At 38.6% G+C, this 8,813-nt stretch overlaps 1 long non-coding RNA gene across 1 annotated transcript; it reads left to right on the forward strand.

Annotated features, from left to right (window-relative positions):
- Positions 1-2,284: 2,284 nt before the first annotated feature.
- On the forward strand, positions 2,285-6,588 carry LOC127047629 (uncharacterized). The gene is made up of 3 exons (XR_007773429.1): positions 2,285-2,362; positions 6,305-6,395; positions 6,519-6,588. It is a non-coding gene; the product is annotated as an uncharacterized LOC127047629 (long non-coding RNA).
- Positions 6,589-8,813: the final 2,225 nt, after the last annotated feature.

Below are 8,813 nucleotides of genomic sequence, written 5' to 3' on the forward strand. Positions count from 1 at the left end.
CTCCATATATCTGCTTACTTTTATTGATACAAACAACAAACTAATTCACTGCTAATCATTTTTTAGAAGAACCAAATTAGTGTGTTTCTCCATCACTGTTGGATGTAATGGAAGCTATTAGGACAGGATACTGTGGAACAAATGATTGCTGGGGTGGAGAGTGAGGAATTCAAACCTTTCTGAAGTTTATAGTCTCCTCTGCCATGTAACAAAACTGAACAACTTCCAAGGACTAAAACTGTATCCACCCCTTCCCCAGTATCAAAAGTCCCAACTACCTCTTCCGAGCTGCCAAAGGTTCTTGCTTTGCTCTTTGATAATGTCTACAATTAAAATATTCATTTTATTACAAAAGTCTGAATGTTTCTTTACAAAAACTGATGATTTGAGAACAGTGTAAAGTAAATTTAATATAATATAAAATAAGAATGTGATCCTGACAGGACTGGAGAAAGAGAGGGATCATGCCATATAATACTGAGTTTTCTGTGCATATTTTACCTTTAATGTGCCACCAAAACTATAGTCCTTGCCTATAGCTACTGAGTAATACACGTTATTCAACAACTATAGCAGTGTTAACTCTAATGGAAACCACGGTAATTACACTGTCAATTTAATAACACATGACTGCTGTACTATTTTCTCAAAGACAGTGTGATTGCCTTTAAATCAGTGTTGAGATCATGAATGGTACAGCAAAGGAGAGCTCACATTTCATTTATGGTACTAGACTGTTTATCCCAATATAAAAAAGACGAATTTAGCCAGTTTTGTAGTATTTATGCTCATAAATAGCACTTTATGACAGCACTGTCCTCCCTCTCTGACACCTTTTAAGGAATTAGCTGTTTAAAGTTGCTCTTGCTTCTCTTATGTGTAGGAGAGAACAAGATAGAGGACAGATGAAATTCCCACCATTCCTCATTGTTACCCCAGTTCTTAAAGGTTACTAAAACTAACAATAAAGGAAGGAGAAATCTTAGCCCTTTGAAAGACTCTTTCAAGCTCCGTCAAAAACAAGAGTAAAAAAGAAATAGTATTCTCTAATTCCAACCTATAGAAATATTCTGCAGAATTTAAGGTTGATATCAAGAGGGTTCCATAGACGTTAAATGATTTCTAGAGAAACTGTTCCAAAAACTATAGAATTTAATAGAAAATTATATCACTCATAGAATTTTAAAACCAAACTATAAAGTAGAGAATTATAGCCTTGCCATAGAATTGTGTTGGGATAATTGAAATAAGAAATACAAAATGGAGTCTGTGACATGTGACTTCAGAATTCCATCCTTGTTTACCTCAGGGGCACTGACTCTAAGCTAGCTCCAACTGGTCAGGACTTGATTTTCCTGCCTTTGGGCTCTGGACATTCCATCTGTTTTCCCGCCCAAATCCGTGAAGGTTCTGTCACCTCAGATTTGCTTGGCATTGCTATTTGAAACAGTCCAATTTTTCCCATCTTAACATCTATAAAAGACTGACCTCTGTGTGGATGCAGGGCTGTCCAACTAAGCAGCAGCCTGTGTGCAGTGCGGTATGGGTCTCATTGTGGTTCCGACCATATCAACGAGAGTGACACCTATGCTGAAGACACCAGAGAAGACCTTCAACACTTACCTTATCCTGCTATTCCATCTCCAGAGGGCTTCTCTTCCACAGAGATCTCCATCCATCCGTTGGACTCCTCAGAGTTCCTCCTTGATGGCTTTCCACTTGTCTGATAGTTGAGGTCCTGAGCACCACCACTGCACACAATTCAGCACCTAGATTAAGTAGGAAGAAATCAATCTCTGTTATAGGGTACTTGGCTAAGGAAGGAATTTATCTGGGTCTGGATTTTATGCCCCATTGGAAGTCACTGTCACTATTGTTATTGGTTGTAATATTGGTTTGTGTTTGTGGTTTTCCCCCTTCCCTATTAATTATATTCCTATCCTTAATACACATCTCTTTGCTTTTCACCTTACTTACCTGTCTCCTCTTCATTATACACCACGCCATACTTGGACTATTGGTCCAGTAGGTAATTAGATACCAGAGGGGGTCATACCTGCACTTATGAGAAAAAGGGGTATCCATTTTCTTTCCCTCTATCACACCTGATTTATTCTAAGAGTTACCTTTTCCCCACTTTAAGGCAACAATTCTATAAACTGTTTAAACATTCTATGGAAAGGTTATCCTTTTATATTACATTTTATAATACTTTTTTCTAAGTTCTGAGAAAATTATGATATCATTTGTTCTATCCAGCTTTTTATAATTGTGCCCATTGCTGAAGCATCTAAGCACCAGTCAAGTTTGGTACCCTGCCTCTGCCTCAAAGAAAGAGGAAAAACAAATCACCCCACAGAAGGTAATTAATCTTTTTTTTTGGTATCATATAGTAATCAGCTTGCATCATGAAGCACTGGACTTGACTGGGAATGTTTTAAAAAAGAAAATTAGACCAAACTGTCATTTTGCCTTGAACTTCCTCAGAATCTTTCAGAGGTCACTCAGAAATTAACTCAAGTCAAAAATATGTGAACATTCTGGATATTTAAAATAGTCAAGATAAGTGCTGTCTGCTTCTAGTGAAGTAGATACATATTTGCCTGATGACAATACCCACAGGTCCAATAGGTAGGTCTTATTTGACAGATCCCATAAAACAGTTGACAAAGACATCGTATTACATGTTGGTGTTTATATGAACAATTTTTCTGTGACAAATTCATTTTGACAAGGCATTAAATTTTGAAATCCAGGTGTCAGAAAAGGTTCTTTACTCTATTGTGAAATGAGAAATGGGTTTTGGTGACTGGCCCATTGTGCTAAAATTATTTTGGACAGGAGTTTTGCTTTTTAGGGTAGGATAAGTTATGAAGTCATTCAAAGTTATGTAAATGGGCTGTCCATTTGATTTGCACAGGAATCTGAATGAACCAAACTATCTCAGTATTCAGATAAACCTGAATATCTCGATAATTGATTTTTTTATCAGACTTTTTCTCAGGGAGCTATTGATTCTGAAATACCAGGATCTGATGGTTTTGTGGTATAGCTACTATCTAGGACCAGAAGCACGATAAGTATTTCAGATCTAGTGTTGTTCCAGCTCCAGGGGAGAGAGCACACATGCAAATAAATACAAATATTCAAATATGTACCTTCATTTAAAAATATTAAAGGTCTGATATCTCATTAGGAGTTTGTCTTAAATGTATTGTCAAATGCATGCAGTATGAAGATGCACATTCTCAATAATGTAACATGATTCAGAAAGAATATCATTCTGGGAAGTGGTACAAACTGTCTGAATGAACAACATCCTGAGCATGTGACCTAGCCAGAGGCAACTCCAGAATTTCAATGAATGGTGTCTCTGAAGTCTGGCAAGGAGCCAGATGTCTTTTATGAAACTGTATCTTCCAAACTTTGCCATCTGCATCTCTAGATGACCAACCATAGCATCTTAGTAGGGATGTAAAGAATGTTCCTAGTAATTCATAAATACACTAACATTTAAAATAATGTATCTACCCTAAACCTGTAATAATAGTACTTTACACTTCTTTAGTACTTTTTATTTGATGATCTCAAAGCACTTCAAAAACATTTAGCCTGTAAGACAGGTAAATATTGTCAACCTCATTTTACAGATGGGAGAGGAGTAGGGTTACTACCATTGGAAATACAAAAAACCCAGTGCCCCCTGACCCAAGACAAGCCCACTGCAGCCCCCAGGCAACTTTGCAGCTCCCGCCCTTCAATGGCTACTTACAGTGACTCAAACTCTCTCTCGCGCACAGACATGTGGTGTGCTTGCATGTTGGTGGGCAGACAGCTGCTGTATTTTCAACAAGTTTGATCCATTATCACTTAAACTGTGGAAGTGGGAACACTGCAGCATCTTTAACTGAACACAGAAACTTTTAACATTAGATATACCTATACATTAGATATAACTATATTGTTATAATAATGCAAGTTTTTAGACCGACATAGCCCCCCCTCCCAGCAGTTTAAATTATTTTTCTGGCAACTGGCAAATCCATAAAAAACCTGTCCAGGCTGGTCAATACCAGCTGGATGGTAACCCTAGGGAGGATGGGGGAAGATAGATTTGGACCCAAGCTTCCAAACTCAACAGTTAGGCATATAAATTCACGTATCTCATACATCCTACATTGCTTAACAGCTCTGAAAATCAGACACTCATTAAGCAGCCTATATATAGATATAGATGTTAAGGTCCCATAATGAGGTTACATTAAAAAGTTGTACTAATTTGGTTAAAGTTTTATTAGTTGATAGTTATAAAAATAATGATTATAAAATACTTTGAAAGATAGAAAGCAATACTTAACTACTTATTATTTATTAAGACTGGTTGTTTCTCATAGTAAAAATCATTTTAGTTAAAAATTATGCACGCTGCAATTTATTTCTCATTAGAAAAGTGTTAAATAACTCATTAATCGTTCCAAGGAATATAGGCTAGGACCTTCCCCCAACTTGCAATGTATATGCAATAAAGAGGCACAACTGAAGAAGAGTTAAAGATAGTAAACTTTCAACCTTCACTGAAAATGTTACTGTTTTGTGGTTTCATGTTAGACCCTTAAAGCCTTATTAATGAAGTTATTTTATATAGTTTTAAAATATGCTATTAGGGAAATTCAGCTAGAGGACAAGACCAGTCTTGGCCTTTTTATAAAGATTATTTTTTACTTAAATCACTTCCATATTTGTGATTATATAAAACTTTCCCCATTAGTTGCTATTTGCAGACATGTTCTTCTCTTACCTATGATGGTGTTAGTGGATCTAGGTTCAAAGGAAAGGCAAATTTAGCTTCCCATGTCTACTGAACTTCAAAGCAAGTCTCAGCCAGTCCCGTTCTGTGGACCTTCATCTAATTTATAGCTTTGAGTGTGCATTGAAGGTGAAGGCTCTACACACACTCTTCTATCCCTGGACAAAGCGCAGTACTTGCAGAACAACTTGCAAAGCTTTTAAATGGACAGGGAGGGACTAGCAACTTTTGGCTGATATCTATGGTCCTTTATAAGGGTGACAAGAAAGAGCCACTTCCAGCCTCCTTCAGAGGGAAAGAAGAAGAGCTGCTATCACTGATCTCCTGCGATTTTCAGGCAGCCATCCTCAGAGTTCACGAAGAATGTGCAAGATGCTAGTTTGGATCCCAGAACCCTCATTCTTTAACACTGGATGTTGGGGATCTGGAGAAATCCTTTTTTCTTCTTGTGGCAGGTTGGACTAGGTCTGGACACCTCCTGCTCGAGGCCTTATGGCCCTGCATCACCCTGTCCCAGAATAGAGCAGTGAGAAGTCCTCCAGGCAGCCTAGACTGGCTGCAGAAGAGTGGCCAATCAGTGAGGCTGCTGAGGTGACCAATCTGGGGCCAGAAGGGCCTTATATAAGACAAGCAGCAGAGCAGAGAAGGTCAGTGGCTGGGTGGAGCTCAAGGAGTGAAGACTGGGTGACTGGCTGAAAGAGCAGCAGTACTGCGGGCAGCTCACTGTGACGAGCTCACTGCAGATAGGACGGAAGCCCTGGAAAGGCTGCTGAAGACTAGGTGCCCGGCTGGTGGAAAGAGCAGCAGGACCAGCGGAATGTCAGTGCAGGCAGGCTGAAGCCCAGGGGGACTGAGCACAGAACCTGGCCAGGCCAGCGAGGGTACTGAGATGGGCCCTGATGGTCTGGTTGAAGACTGAGCCCAGTGAGGCCTGCTGAAACACCCCCAGCTGTGGGTACCAAGATGGGCCCCCGCTGGGTGGTTGAAGAAGGCAGTGCCTCTAGGAAGAAGCCTAAGAGCTATGGACCCCTACAAGGGGCATGATAAAACCTTGGGATTGTATGCCTCGGAAGTGGGGACAGCATGTGCAGCTCGGTTGGAGGGTTGAGCTGTGGCAGTCCAGCTGAGAGAACCAATGGCTGGGGGGGTACTTGAGACGTAGGTGCCACCCTGATGTAAGACCAAAAAAGAAAAGCAGGCTCACACATAACCAAGAGAAAAGGGGCACACATGGAAGGTGGGTGCTGGCTCCATTACACTTCCCTGTTAATGAATAATTATGGTTTGAAGTATTGTACTATAGCTATTAAGTTCTTATAGTAACTGAACTGTATGTTTGCTTGGAATGAAGGTAGGTGTTTTAAATCAAGTTTTTACCTAATAGCAAGTAAAATTTAAAGTGTTGAAGTTTTAAGTAAGGAAGGTACCATGGAAAATCAATTAAAGCAAAAAAGTTACATATGGCCACAGCTAATACTGAACATGTCTCCTTTCTAGAAATAATGCTGATCTACTATGCAAGATAAAGAGAAGAGGAGAAAAAATAGTGCGGGGATATTACAGAGGCTGAACCCAGCATGGACACCAGGTAGGCTAAGAATATGAAAAGATCTGAACAACTTCTGAGGATCCATAAGGCTAAAGCAAATTTCCCAAAGTGTCTAGTACTCAATTAAGTGTGTGTGTGTGTGTTTGTTTTTTCTTCCCCAAGGTTATACGTACACAGAAGATGGAATCTGGTAATAATCACAAAAGATATCACGTGAAAAGGATAAGCCCTGAAACATTAAACTGCTTGTCAAATTATTTTTACAGGCAGTGACATACTAAGGGACTGTAATTCTGAACATTAGTTCAAAAGATGTGGAAGATGAGACAGAAGAGAGAGAACTAATGCCCCACTCCCTCTGTGAAAATCTACCCCCTTCCCCCCGAAGAGGGGGGGAAGACTTAGAGACTTAGAGATTCAGAATCATAACTGGTGCCACAATATGTGGCAAAGGCAGCACAGCTATGTTCCCCCAAGGCTCAGTCATGTGCAGAAACTAGAATTCTAAGGATTCACACAGGCCACCACTCTCAGAACAGGAGATACAGCCCAAGAAACTTTAGATATGATCAGCCTGAAACTGACTGGGATCCATTTCCTCCCAGAACTATGATGCTTAGAGTAAGGTCTGTAACCAGGGCAAGAAACTGGACCATACGTATAAGATAACACAATTCAATCCATGTGGTAGCCTGGTGGAGGAAACCAAGCCTAAGTCACAGAGAAAACCCAGAATAACAAAGGGAACACAACCAGCTCCCATTTCCACAGAGTTGACTGTAAGCTGAATCTGGTACACTGCTGAATATATAAACCTTCAGCAAAACAACAGGGTGGGAGAAAAACATAGGCCAGAGAGATGGTTGTGATGGGTGATTGATCTGTGCCAGAAACACAAGTGATTAAGGAGGAGACAGTATTGAGAAGATGAGAATACAATGGCCTTCAAAGCATCAAGGAAAATATCTGTAGCTCACCATGCACACCAATGGCATAATATCAACAATAATACCAGTTGATATATGAAAAATAAGTCACTCATTTACTAAGCATGATGGATGAGAGGAGATAAAACAACAGAGAAAAGAATTAAGGCAGGATGAGAGAGTTTTATCTGCCTGAAGGACACTAGCCCGAGAAACCGTAAGGATGACTGATCCATACTTGTATCTTTTCTCTGACTCAAAACTACTGGCCTCTTGAAATCATTTATTAAAACAGAGTTGTTTCCAGAATCTTTTATTTTTCTACCTCTGTGCATATGTCTTCCTGTTTCTTTATTGTTCTGTGGGGGAACACATGTCCAACTGTGGTTACAGTATAAGTTTTGACAGATGTCTTTATTACTCTGTGGAAGAGGATTCTTTCCATAGGCACAGCTTTAGTATGACTTTACTTGACAGAATTGGTGTGTACTATTAAATTTATTTTGAAATATTCTCTTGTGCGTTTTTATGCTGTCATGCATCAAGAATTGCACTGTACTTTTATTTTAAAATCAATAAAATGAAAGTTGAACCAAAAAGAAACAACTCCTAACAAATACCTTGTTTAATCAAAGGGAATGTAAAGTTCACTTATCTTGCTAAGTCTGGAATGTAGGAACAGAAGAAGTCAAGGTGTTTTATTCTAAATAGTGACAAAGTTTTTTGTTTTTAAAGTGCTAGATCTTCTTGGCACCACATTTTATATTTAAAAATATTAATTAAGGAAAGTAATGTTTATTTTAATAAATAGAAAATTTACATTATAATAGGGAATTTCTTCAAGCTTCTATTCTCAGATTCCTCTTTCTGTGCTCCAAAGCAATGCTGTCCTTCAGGTGCCTCAAAGAATTCCATTCTGATGCAAATGTATTATCCATATTCTCAAAAGATTGACCCCAGATTAATCTCTCAGTTGAAATCAGTGAGGGTGTAGCAGTGTAAATGGGGGGAAAAATTTCCGTTGAATTAAAAAAAAAAATAATCCAAAAAGTGCTTTTGTCCCTATCATCATACATCTTGTTCCAGTGGGGAAGAGATCATTGTTCAATTTGCTTTCTAAGGGATTCTCTTTCCTTACGGTTCAGGCCTATGCAGATGGAAGACACTTGTAATATATAGTATTGTGTTCTAGTAGCAATTTCAGTGTAATGCTCATATAGAATAGATCCTCATTTATTAACTGGGCTTCATAAAAACAATGCAAATAACAATTATTACTAAATGTGGAATTTTGCATAGTTTTTCATTAAGATCAGGTAATAAATGATTCATAGTTATATCATTATAAAATAAGAATTTTATTTCAGATTTGTTAAACTGAAGTACACTGGTAAACAGTGTGTGATAAGAAGTGTTCTTCTCTGGGGTTTCTAGAAAGTGTTTACACAAATCTAGTGGATTCTCCATTAACAGCTGAATCATTTTTCTATAAATGACCCATGTGGGATATATGCACAGATTTTTTTTTGCC

The sequence above is a fragment of the Gopherus flavomarginatus genome, chromosome 3, assembly GCF_025201925.1.
Source record: "Gopherus flavomarginatus isolate rGopFla2 chromosome 3, rGopFla2.mat.asm, whole genome shotgun sequence".
Taxonomy (NCBI): Eukaryota; Metazoa; Chordata; order Testudines; family Testudinidae; genus Gopherus; species Gopherus flavomarginatus.